This window comes from Asterias amurensis, chromosome 20 (genome assembly GCF_032118995.1).
Source record: "Asterias amurensis chromosome 20, ASM3211899v1".
In the NCBI taxonomy this organism is placed as follows: Eukaryota; Metazoa; Echinodermata; class Asteroidea; order Forcipulatida; family Asteriidae; genus Asterias; species Asterias amurensis.
In genome coordinates, this window is record NC_092667.1 from 2,533,041 (window position 1) to 2,545,426 (window position 12,386).

Sequence of the window (12,386 nt, forward strand, 5' to 3'; positions counted from 1 at the left end):
GATACCTCTCAACTTCTGACACTGCCTTAATTTCACTCAACGGAAAAAATTACTTACTAAAGTTAACTTCCTATAGACCATGTGAACTTTGTTTACAACAAGTGCGTCCTTGTACATTCTTTGGCCTTTCTGGCAGGCAAGATACTGGTCATATGTGAAAGTTGACATTTTGTGTCATAACTTCCACATAAATCCAACAGTTATAAAAGTAAAAGCTGGACAAGTTTTGAGATGTGCCCCTTTTATCATATCAAACGTTGATAAGAACTAGACAGTGCAATCTCCATGCATAAAATTTAAGATTTTATGTTTTCTTCCTTTAGGCTGTGTACAAATCGTGCCTGCAGGAAGTCCAGGCTCTGTGGCTCTTTTGTAAACATGTGATGTCACAGGTCACATCGTCTATAAGCAGGACCCAATTTCATCCAGCTGCTGCTTAAGCAGAAAATATTGCTTAACAGTTGTGATGTGCTAATGTGCTAAGCAGAAATGAGCGGGATGTCAGTCGCAAGTTGTTCATGTGACATAGTGTTTGGCTGCTAACCTTATTCTGGTAAGCATAATTTTGCTGTGCTTAGCTATACTTTGTGTGCTTAAGCAGCTCTTTGAAATTGAGCTAAGGAAACAAAATGGTCAACTTGATACAGTTTCCAACACAAGCAAGTTTCGCTGGTAACTTGTTTCTATTAAGCAAGCAATTTTCAGTGCTTAGCCATTTTGTTGCTCTGATAATGGTGAAACCGGGCCCTGGTCGCCTAGTTTAAACTACGGATCATTTTCGTATTGAGACTAGAGAATGTTTTGAGCTCTGTTTAGTTCACATGGTTAACCCTACACTATTGAACATCTACATTACACAACATGCATAAGAAAGAATGATGTAAACTTCCACATCTCTTTTTGGTTTACACCATTTACTTTCCTAGAGTTCATGAGAAGTGCCACATGGTGTGGTAAAGAGATCCAAAAGAAACCATGTGTATAGAAGGATAAGTTTACAGCCAGATTTAAACATCATGAACTTTAAAGACACTGGACACCATTGGTATACCTTGACAAGTCAAAGACCAGTCTTCTCACTTGGTGTATCTCACCATATACGCATAAAATAACAAACCTGTGAAATTTTGAGTTCAATTGATCGTTGAAGTTAGGAGATAATAATGAAAGAAAAAACATCCTTGTCAAACAAAGTTGTGTGCTTTTAGATGCTTGACTTCGAGATCTCAAATTCTAAACCCGAGGTCTCGAAATCAAATTCGTAGAAAATTACTTCTTTCTCGAAAACTACGTCATTTCAGAGGGAGATGTTTCTCACAATGTTGTATACTATCAACCTCTTCCCATTATTCGTATATCAAGAAAGGTTTTATGATAATAATAACATTTTGAGTAATTACCAATAGTGTCCACTGACTTTAACTTTAACTACCTATCGGTAAGGCAAAGTAATTTTCAAAGGTTGGTTAGATGGTGTATTTAGTGAAAACTACAGACGATGAAGATACTTATTGAAACAAATGAGGTTATATTCCTTTAATCGGCAACAAGGTCTTTAGTTTGTGGTTACATGTACGGGAGGTACTCTCGATCCATTTCAGCATTGGAAAGCAGCATGTTCAACTGATCAATGACTAGCCTGCAGAACTGTTCCTGGTTACTCGAAAGAAAAAGATTCGGGGGTCTGAATACCGGCAATGGCCATTCGGGATACCAGGGACTATGATGAATTGCCCACTAGGTTTCAGCTCCATGGTTTCACCTTGTTTTGCAAGCTAATCTAGCTCAATTTTTTGGGAGTGCTCATGCCCCCCCCCCGACCACACCCACCAGAATATGCTTGCCAGACGTGCATTTCCTATACATTGACCAGTTTACTCTAAAAGATATTTTTCTTACTTCCCAGCTATCTAACTTACCACCCCTACATTATGTCTTGACTCGCAAAAATACCCCTTCAGTGTGTCTTGAATCAAATCGAAACGTGAGTTGAAACCAACGGTTCTTTTCAAAACCACCCAACTCATAGATTATCATTACATGGTGTTACCGCAAACCTTATCTATATCGTATATGCAAAGTTTCAAATTCTACTTAAAATGAGTTTTATTTTTCAACTGTGGCTGGTTGTGAGGGAGAATATATTGGCCCAGAACTCAATCTTATTTAAATCTGACATTACTATCAACTAGCCTGGCCTAAATACTATAAGCGTTCTCAGTTGACCAAATTTACAACTTATCATGGACGTCACATCAGTCAAATTTCACATCATCACCTGCTGCGGTTTCTGTTGCCTTGGCAATGCCGGACAACCCAAGGCTTTCTTTTTATTTTTAGTTCAATTATTTGCGCAAATAGTCCACATTTATCAGTAAATATGTCAGACGACAATGCTGCAATGCAGCCAAGGATGTACTTAAAAAGAATCCTGAAGGTTGTCTGTTTTCAAATTTCTAAAGTTGAATTAAGATGCTTCGAAGTCATCTTTACAAGGGAGGAGTATATGGAGTAGTGTGATCAGGGTTGCTTGCTTTGATAATGGAGTGCAGAAAGCGAATCCAGTGATTGATAGCAAGACTTTAAGAATCACAAAATGACGGAAATCTACGTAGCCTATAACGCAACCCATTGATAAAAGCGCCCTCTAGTGGCCAGCATTAGCTGGAGTGCCAATTATGAGGCAACGTCCTGGAGAACCTTTATTCAACATGCCTCTTCCGTATCATCCATAGGACAACTGAATATAGATACGCACCAGTCTGACTTAAAGGCAGTGTACACTATTGGTAATTGTCAAAGACTAGCCTTCACAGTTGGTGTATCTCAACCTATGCATAAAATAACAAACCTGTGAAAATTTTAGCTCAATCGGTCATCAAAGTTGCGAGATAATAATGAAAGAAGAGAACACCCTTGTCACACGAAGTTGTGTGCGTTTAGATGGTTGATTTCGAGACCTCAAGTTCTAAACTTGAGGTCTCGAAATCAAATTCGTGGAAAATTACTTCTTTCTCGAAAACTATGACACTTCAGAGGGAGCTGTTTCTCACAATGTTTTATACCACCAACCTCTCCCCATTACTCGTTACCAAGAAAGGTTTTATGCTAATAATTTATTTTGAGTAATTACCAATAGTGTCCAGTGTCTTAAGACTCTTGCCATAATTGGTGGCTTATGTAAGAGGAACAAACCACCCGACCCTATCTCATTTAGTATTCTGTCATTTACGTCAAAGCTTGGTTGTTGCTCCAAGGACAGGTAAAGGTCAAAATACTGAAACCAACCTACGCGTTTGAAGTCATATATACCTATTGCATAATCCTATCATTGTATTGTTGGATTAAATTACATGTCTGATACACATATTTTTAGCAACAATTTAACAACTCTGCAAAAGAATGCACATAGTGTTCGAGGAACGCACGTTCGGGCGTGATCGTCGAAAGGGTCACACGTACGTACGTCACTACACCAGTGAAGTCGCATGAGGGGGAACATACACGACTGTACTAAAAATGAGATGAAGTTCACCGGTATGATGAAAAACAACACAAGTCGAAAGGGAAAAAAATGACTTTCTAAGATACAAAAACAACTTGCCTGTATGCCTGCCTGTATGTATATACAGCACCCTGAATAGTTCACGGGCTTAGCTCGAACTCCCGTGGTTGGCTCCTCGGTGCTCCTGCCCCGGGGCATCGTCGAAGTGGTCCCCTCGGCTGCAGGAGTCGTGATTAAAATGAAAAACAATACAGATATCAAAAGGTTTCGCCTATGGCTGTGGTCTTAAATATTAGGTGTACATATGGAATTAACCAAAAGGTCAAACTTTCACCTTCCTTATTTTGCTCTTACTGACGCCACCTGAGGTGCACTTGTTAGTTGTGGCTCCTAAGAAAATGTGTATTTGTTAGCAAGAGGGTTAAAATCCTTAGTTGGTAGCGATTGGGGAATTTTGAATATTATTCTTCCAAACAGTCTCTTGAAAGAAGGGAACAAAGCCTACTTTGGAAGAATATTCCCATGCTAGCTGTAAAACTGAAGTATGGTAAAAGATGGTATTTCTTTTTTCTTTTTTTACTTATATAAGTTATATTCAGATTCAATTAAGATAGATGAGATAGATCCTTCTATAATGCTTCACACACTTTTGTTCATACACTATTACAAGACCAATTGTACTAATTAAGGCGTTACTGATTAAAATTTCCAAATTGTATACTTTCAAACAATATCGAGACCTCAATTCTAAATCTGAGGTCTCGAAATCAAATTCGTGGAAAATTACTTCTTTCTCGAAAACTACGTTACTTCAGAGAAAGCCGTTTCTCACAATGTTTTATACTATCAACAGCTCCTAATTACTTGTCACCAATTAAGGTTTTATAATAATAATTATTTTGAGAAATTACCAATAGTGTCCACTGCCTTTAAGGCGTTACTGAAAGAGATTTTCAAATTGTATAAACCTTCAGGCTTTATGCAACTCCCCTTTGCATGGGGTGAAGCATACGTGACCAATTATATTGCGATTGTATGACAAAAAGGTCAGATTTCTGACTATAATTACGCCATAAAGAAAAAAAAACTATGATTACACCATACCATACTTCTGTATCACTGCTAATGACCCCCACCAATAGTGGCCACATCATTACAAATGTGTACAAGTGGTTTTGCTTTCAAAGTCAGTCATAAAAAATGAGAACTGTGTGTCTGTGTCCTTAAAGGCACTGGACACCTTTTGTAGTTGTCAAAGACCAGTATCCTCACCGAAGTTGCAAAAGAATAATGAAATTGAAAGAAAAACACCCTTGTTGCACAATAGTGTGTGCTTTCATATGCCTGAAAAAGGCTTCAGGCCTGAAGTCTCATATCTGAGTGAGAAGTTACTTCTTTCTCAAAAACTACGTTACTTCAGAGGGAGCCGTTTCCCATAATGTTTTATAATCAACAGCATTCCATAATATTGATCGTTACCAAGTAGGTTATTTAAGCTAACAATAACTTTGAGTAATACCATAGAGTAAGGAGTGATACCAACACTGTATAGTGCCTTTAAAAGACTTGGCTATCCAAGACGCTCCTTTGAAGACGATAATTCATCTATTGTCTCACACAGTACATGGAAAACAAACGACTTGCAGGAAGAAAGAGGGTGATCGAAAGTAAAGATGCTGGTTCGATTCTTGAGACGAATTAAACTGACGCGAAGCCAGACAGCATTTCCGACAGCTCATCTCGTATATCACTTGGGGAAGAAAGGGTCTCTACGGATAGTCCTGTACAACCGCACGTGCAAGGCACAACATAATAAACCAAAGGGGGTGCGATGTGGCATATCCCCAACCTTGGATTGATGAAAGTTCTCCCTCCCCGAACCTGTCTGAACATGCACATCCCTAATACAGTTAGCAACAAAAAACAGGTGTTTGAAGATTATAATTAGATAGAACTTGGTGAACCCGTAAGCCCTATAACTACTCAGCAGATACCTCGTTTGGACATTAATTGGCACTTCGCATTGTGTAATCGGGATATCCCTTCATTTGGAAAACGTTTTTTCTCTAATTCAAAAAAGGGCAAACTGGTACGCTGTCCTTGGATGGGGGGAAAATCAAACAGCTATCTGTAGACGGCCAGACGGGTGCACAATGGATGGACCCCGAAGGTCGCAAGGTGGAAATGATTGCCAGTTCAGATGGATCACTACCAATCCTCACGTACTTGCTTTTATGATTAATAATCAACACTCAATTTATGTTCATGATAACATTCAACCATGATTCATGATAACATTTAACACAGCAACACAGAATCCCTCTGAAAACACACCAGAGCCCAATGTCATAAGACTGTAAGTAAGCACATAAACTCGCTAAGCACAGAATAATATTTCTAGCTAAGCAGGAACAGGTAACCAGCCATAATTACATAAAGTTTGCATTATTGTGGCTGGTGGCCCACAACATTTTTGCTTAGCAAACAAATTGACAAGCAGTATTTTCTGCCTAACAGCTTTCTGCTTAACAGCTTTATGAAATTGGGCCCTGAACTTCAGTTGTTTAAACCACTGGAGCTTCACCAAACATTCACCGATGTAGCATGGAGATGGGGGTGGGAGAATCTTCCTCCATGCTTGACCTAAATTGCAATGCACCAGACGCGTAACTACAGTAAAAACGTGGTCCCACACTACGCACGTGTTTCGTGAGTGGGTGTGGCACTGTTCTACACGTGGTGTTGCTGCACACCACATACCATGCCAACACACGGAGTGCACGATCCATCGTTACGCAGAACCGGATGTACGCTCCTATCACGCTCCAAACCAAAGTCAATACATGTTGACACACATTTTTTTGCACCGATAAGAGTTGAACATGCAAACAAAAAAGCAGGTGTGTTGGAACGAAATTTATGAATGAATATAATTGATGGGTGCTGAATACCTGTGATGACTAGATCCTCCAAACACCTGTCTATAGGTAGAGAATTGCACTTAACTTTCCTAAGTGGTATGAACATTTTACACCTGTTTTAAATGTGCTCTACCATCCGAATCGTTTGTATTAAGATCACATTCTTGCCCTGGTTATGTGTGTATAACAGGATTGTATTTGAACGGCTCTCTCAAGAGTAATTTCTCTAAAGCCATAGTAGCTTGACGGTCATGACATAACATTTGCGATTATTGGTATAGAGTGAAGACATGAGGTTTACGGTTACCGTTTGGTAAATAACAGCTACCAAGTTCGGTACGAACCGCATATTCACTTCATTAACATTTACAGTGATGAAATCCACTATACGGTCAGGCATGATGTTGGTCCGAGGAAAAAAAAAAGTAGGGACATTATATTGAGTATAATTATAGAGGCTGACTGGCCAACATGTACACATGGCTATAAGCTCTGGTAAACTGTTCATGGTTTTTAACAACATTTTCCTGATTTTTAAAGGGCAAAACGAATCAGGCCCAAAGTAGGAAGAATATCATGCCTGTTTGGGCCAAATTTCATTAAACTGTGGAGGAGAAATGTGTTTCGTCAACTTTTCCCCTTGCGGTGAGAGGAACCATTCATATACACTTTAGACACACCATAGTAGAGCAAGGGACAGTTCATTGCTCTATTGACAACAAAAGGTCTGTCTACACCCTAAAGAAACCTGCAGAAACTATACACTCTAAAAATTCCCGGGTCAGAATTGACCCGGATTTGGGTCCCAGGGGGCCAGACCCATTTCTGCGTCAGTTTAACCCGGAATCTGTGTCAATGTGACCCGGAATCCGTGTCATTGTGACCAGCAATTTGGTTTTGACTGGATTCCGGGATAAATTGACACGGAGTCCGGGTCAAATTGACCCACAAATGGGTCTGGCCCCTGGGACCCAAATCCGGGTCAATTCTGACCCGGGAATTTTTAGAGTGTATAGTTTCTGCATACATGAAGTCACAAATGTATCTTACCATGTGTACATCAGTGTTCTATAATTACACCATTGCAAAAACACTTCTAATTCAGGGTACATTAGTTGATACTATGCTGTGATTTTTCACCTAGAGCTGGACCCATGAAGCTACTATTACTGCCGGACACAGACAGCAGCAAGACGACGAGACGACGATATTGAGTTTAGACCTACATTACAAGGTTTGTTTGGTGTTCTATAGTTACGCTATTGCAATAACACTTCCAACACTATTGAGGGTACATTAATTTCAATTATGCTGTGATTTTTCACCTAGAGCTGGACCCATGAAGCTACTACTACTGCCGGACACAGACAGCCAGCAAGACGGCGAGACGGTGAACCCAACCCGTCCGGCATTCTGACAGTCAGCCACCCCGGACCACGTGGGGCCAGGAAAACATCCAAAACCACTGGTGACTCACTGACTGGACAGGAAACCGTTTGTACAATTAAGTTATTTCAAAAACAAGAATACCTGTGATAAAAGTGTGTTATGGTGGCCATGTAAACACACTCCTTTTATTTAATTGTATTGCATGCCAGCTGATGCATATTTCAGTTTACAGTCGGCAATTTAACCTTAACTTCACTTTTAAGTTCTTTATGTGTGCCGTGCGCTTGCATGGATGAGGGATTTTTCACAAATCTACCTGTGAAAGACGGCGCCTCAACGCAAAGGAAAGCTCACATTTTCGGATGAAGAACTATGAATTAAAGTTTGTGTTTATTTACAAAGCTGGTATTCAATTATGGAATAAAGGGTCAGTTAAGGGTTTCCTGTTTATTTCACTGAGTCGTTAAAGTGAGTAAATATAAAACAAACTTCTATAAGTTGTGTGTTCGCGTTAAATAATGCATTGTTGAGTCTTATTTGTTGTTACATGATGCATTTGCCGATCTTCACTTGCCGATTCTTAATATGAAACTGAAAATCATAAAAATCATAGGGATTGGTGTCTTAAACTTTGAGATATAATCGTGCTATAGTAAACTATCACTGTATGCGAAGACTTGGCACATCAACGATAATATAACCACGGCTTCGGCTTTGGATTAGGCTTGAGGCTTCGTTCTCTCGTCTGAAACCCTGGGCGCGTATTCGCAAAGCACGCGCAATTGTCAAAACAACCGCGGGGCCAAGCTAGCCAAAGCCGAATCAAAAGCCAAATCCAGTCGTTTCAAAAAGGGCCTATATTGCACTTTACACTTTGACAGCTAAAAGGCACAATAGTGCAGATTGTATGAGCCGCACAGCACAAGTTCACTAAATGGATCCCTTTCAGGGAGTTTTATGAACATCGGCAATGGCAAAAGGCACTTCAATTTCAATGGAACATAAAAAAAAAAACCTGCGATTTACCGTCCATATCTCATTTTACAAATTGCTTCATCGGCACAAAAGAATCCAACCTTGAAGGACAGACAGTAAGTTTGATGTTGTGTGTCCAATTCCTGCAGCCCTTTGAAGCTGGTTTTAATGAAGCCATGTTTTGCAGGTGCACGAATTCCATTTTCATAACAAAATTATTCCGTATTTGTTTGGGATTAGATGTCATTGTGACATGCCACAAAAAACATTACATTTGTGTTAACTTTGACCTTGCTCGATCAAATGTGCGGAATTTTTATTCAAACATCTCAACCGACCTTCAACTTTGCAATTGCATTATTACATTTTACTCACATCCATTTTTAATAGAAATAATACAGAATGTTCAGACACAATTTTCTCGAATTTGACTTCATTTCAGTGGGAAATATTTCACAGAAAAATAAGTTCTATAGTATGAACTTAAAAATAAGAACTATATTGTTTGTATTCTTAATCATGTAGAATACCTTTAATTAAAACGTATGATATAAAGCAATGTTTAAAAGTTGTCATAATAACTTTCACATCAAATATTGTGGTGTACTGTAATTGTACTTGACTCTCCCTATACCAGACCAGACTACATCGGGGAGCGCGTGGTAATAGTTTCCCTTCTGATTTCCCTATATGATCACATTACGGAAGTTGTTGGAGGGAACCGTCAGATAAACTTCACGTTTAGTCAATGACACAAGAATGGATGGAAGAAACAAGACGCGAGGGAAACGTGGGGTGATGGGGGCGGGTCGCATTGGATCTGAATGATAGGGACTCAGTATACAAGTATTATCTGCTTGATGAGAGATGGCTCATCGTTTGGTTTACATCCTGTTGATTAATTGACAAGTATTCTAACTTATAGTTATGGTTATGGTGCAGACATAAAATTTGAACTATATTTGAGGTGCATTGAGGCCTATATATTGAATCTTGAATCTTGAATGGTTGTTACTCTCTAAAAAGCAGTGGCTGGCCTAGAGAGGGTGGGCTGCAAAAATCCAATCGTGATGTGTGCTTTCGCTGTCAAAATTGTGATTAAGATTATGATATTGTCAATATAAAAAAAGGCCTGGTTGGTCACACAAGTGTTTAAGCCTAAGCTAGATAAGCCGTGTCCGACTTCGCAACTTCGGCTATGGCTAGATTTATGCATCTTCATACATTGAGGTATGTCCATTTAGCCGTAGCTGTAGCCAGCAACTTGGACGGCCGTAATGGCAATTAGTCTGGTGTCATTTTGTGTACACTAGACAGTTGTAACGAAATAGTTGATCTCGATCTCGGTTTTTCTACCGCTCTTCAGAAGTGTGGAAGTGTTAACTTTAAGCATCAAAAGTTCAGAGCTGTGGTGACCTCCTTTGCCCTTGCTCCATGGCCCAATCAAATCCACCAATGTGGACTTTGCAGTTGGGGGCTTTTATTGTAGCAAATCATATTCAAATAAAGTCAGTGGTATGACAGCACCTATAACAAGAAGGAAGTCAACTCTGCGAGAGTAGATACAATCGAAAAGAGGTTGTTGTTGTTACAACTAATTAAAACTGTGTCATAAGCAAGCAAGACTAAAAACCATGCTAATTGCAACATGTTTTGAACTTTAGAAAAGGGCATTTCACTTTGCTTAGCGAAAAGACCATGAAAGCGTAATCCGGTTATCACACATGGCAAGCCAATAAACACCTTTCTTATCACTAAATCGTTGTCAAACATAAAGTTTGTTGCCAGCGAGGTCACTTTCGGCTTTGGCGACCAGAGGGTTCAAATAAACTTGACCAATTTTGAGATTGGTTTTAGAAATCAACAAAACGCATGTTAACTTTGCATAAATTATACTTGGCTCTGGGTTCAAGATCTTTCAGGAAAATTTTACCAGATGAAAAATTATTCAATAAAACAAAACCTGGATTTGCATCCAATCAGGGGAATTGTCAAAAGAGCACCAACATCCATGATGCTACTGCAGGTTATTTTTAACCAATACTTGCTTGCTTTATTTAAAGCCATGCTCTTATAAAAGCTCTTCAACTCAATATATTAACAAGCGCAAATGAGAACAACTCCTTCTCGATCAAAATTGTCCCCTGTCATCCAAGGATAAGTACTTGGCTCAGCACCAAATTCTCGTTGGATATTCATTTGAGCCATCCTTGAAAGGTCTCATTTCCAATTATCCATACACAAACACAAACCAAGTGAGGTTCAACTTCCCTTAGGAATTGTGTTCATAGACTAGATATTATGAAAGATACGATAATGGGTATTATAAGAGCACAGGGTAAGGCAACCTCGATTGGAAGGTAAATGGTTCTAAACCAATGTTGACACCCAGTGACATCACTGATTGTAAATCCAAAACAACTCGTGATTAAGGGCATTCTGATGCCCTAAAACCGGACCAGGGATTTTAGCACCCTTGCATTAAAGTCTAACTTGGGAGGTCAGTTTTGAATGCCCCCTCTGTCCTGGCCTGGGGGTGGGGACTGTCTATGAAAGAAGACCCTCTCAAACATAGAAGTCCAACGTGTGGATGTTTACAGGTAGTGCTTTTGTGGGGGTCCTTTGAAGGAAAGTAAAACATGGAGTTACGGCAATCCACCTGCTATTGTTTTCGACCACACCGTGGAATTAACTACACACGTTCTTGTGTTGTGAGGGTTCTAAAGGTTTTGTATAGCCGACAGTTTGGGAGCTAGACCACTTAATCGGTGATTGGCAGGGGTTGGACAGTGCAGAATCCCGGCCACGTCCCATGGAGGAAACTTCAAGGCCCCTTTCATAACCTTTCAGTCTACTATTCATGGATCATCAGAAGATCCATAGACTATTCAAAAAGGGCAGGGAGTTTAAATTGAGTCGTTTTTAATGCCACACTATATGGCGGCTGTTTTTCCTTCCTCCGTGGTTAGACTGTATTGGAACCGGAACTTTAGCACGGCGGCCATGTGGAATTCAAAATACGTTTCCACCATTTTTATTTTTACTAAACCGTCACAAAAGATATATGGAACATTAAAAAAGGACAGGGAGTTTAAATTGAGTCGTTTCTTAATGTCACACTGTAAACTAGTCAGGACTGTATTGGGACCGGAACTTTAGCAAGTGCCAAGTGAAATTCAAAATACGCTTCCACCATTTTCCCCTCTCTATCTAACCTAGACTTGATTCAAGTCCCATTCTCGTGTGAGAGGTCCCTAAGCTCCCTCAACTTACTATGAAACAACCCGTATAGCATACAGTGCAGTGCGCGCTCGCCGTCAAAATGTGGTCCGCATGCGGAACAGGTTTTGGAATGCAGAGCATCACACCACAGTAGTTTTCGGGGATGGCACGGGATTCGGACTTGAGTCAAGTCTAGGCATGCCCCAGCTACGTGAAATTCAAAGTACGTTCCCATCATTTGTCTCTCTCTCTAAACCGTTACCGAGTCGAATGACCCTGCCACTCACTCACCCTGCACCCGTACCTTCCAAATGATATGATATTGAGGAAGTCACCAATACCCCCAGGTTGTTAAGAAGACCCTGAACTAATTC

General features: G+C 39.9%; 1 long non-coding RNA gene across 1 annotated transcript in view; it reads right to left on the minus strand.

Annotated features, from left to right (window-relative positions):
- LOC139952245 (uncharacterized) overlaps nt 1–12,386 on the minus strand; it is a 186,496-nt gene that overhangs the window by 67,361 nt on the left and 106,749 nt on the right. Inside the window, exon 12 of the long non-coding RNA XR_011787877.1 lies at nt 3,605–3,723. This is a non-coding gene — a long non-coding RNA (uncharacterized lncRNA). The remainder of the gene's footprint in view (nt 1–3,604; nt 3,724–12,386) is intronic.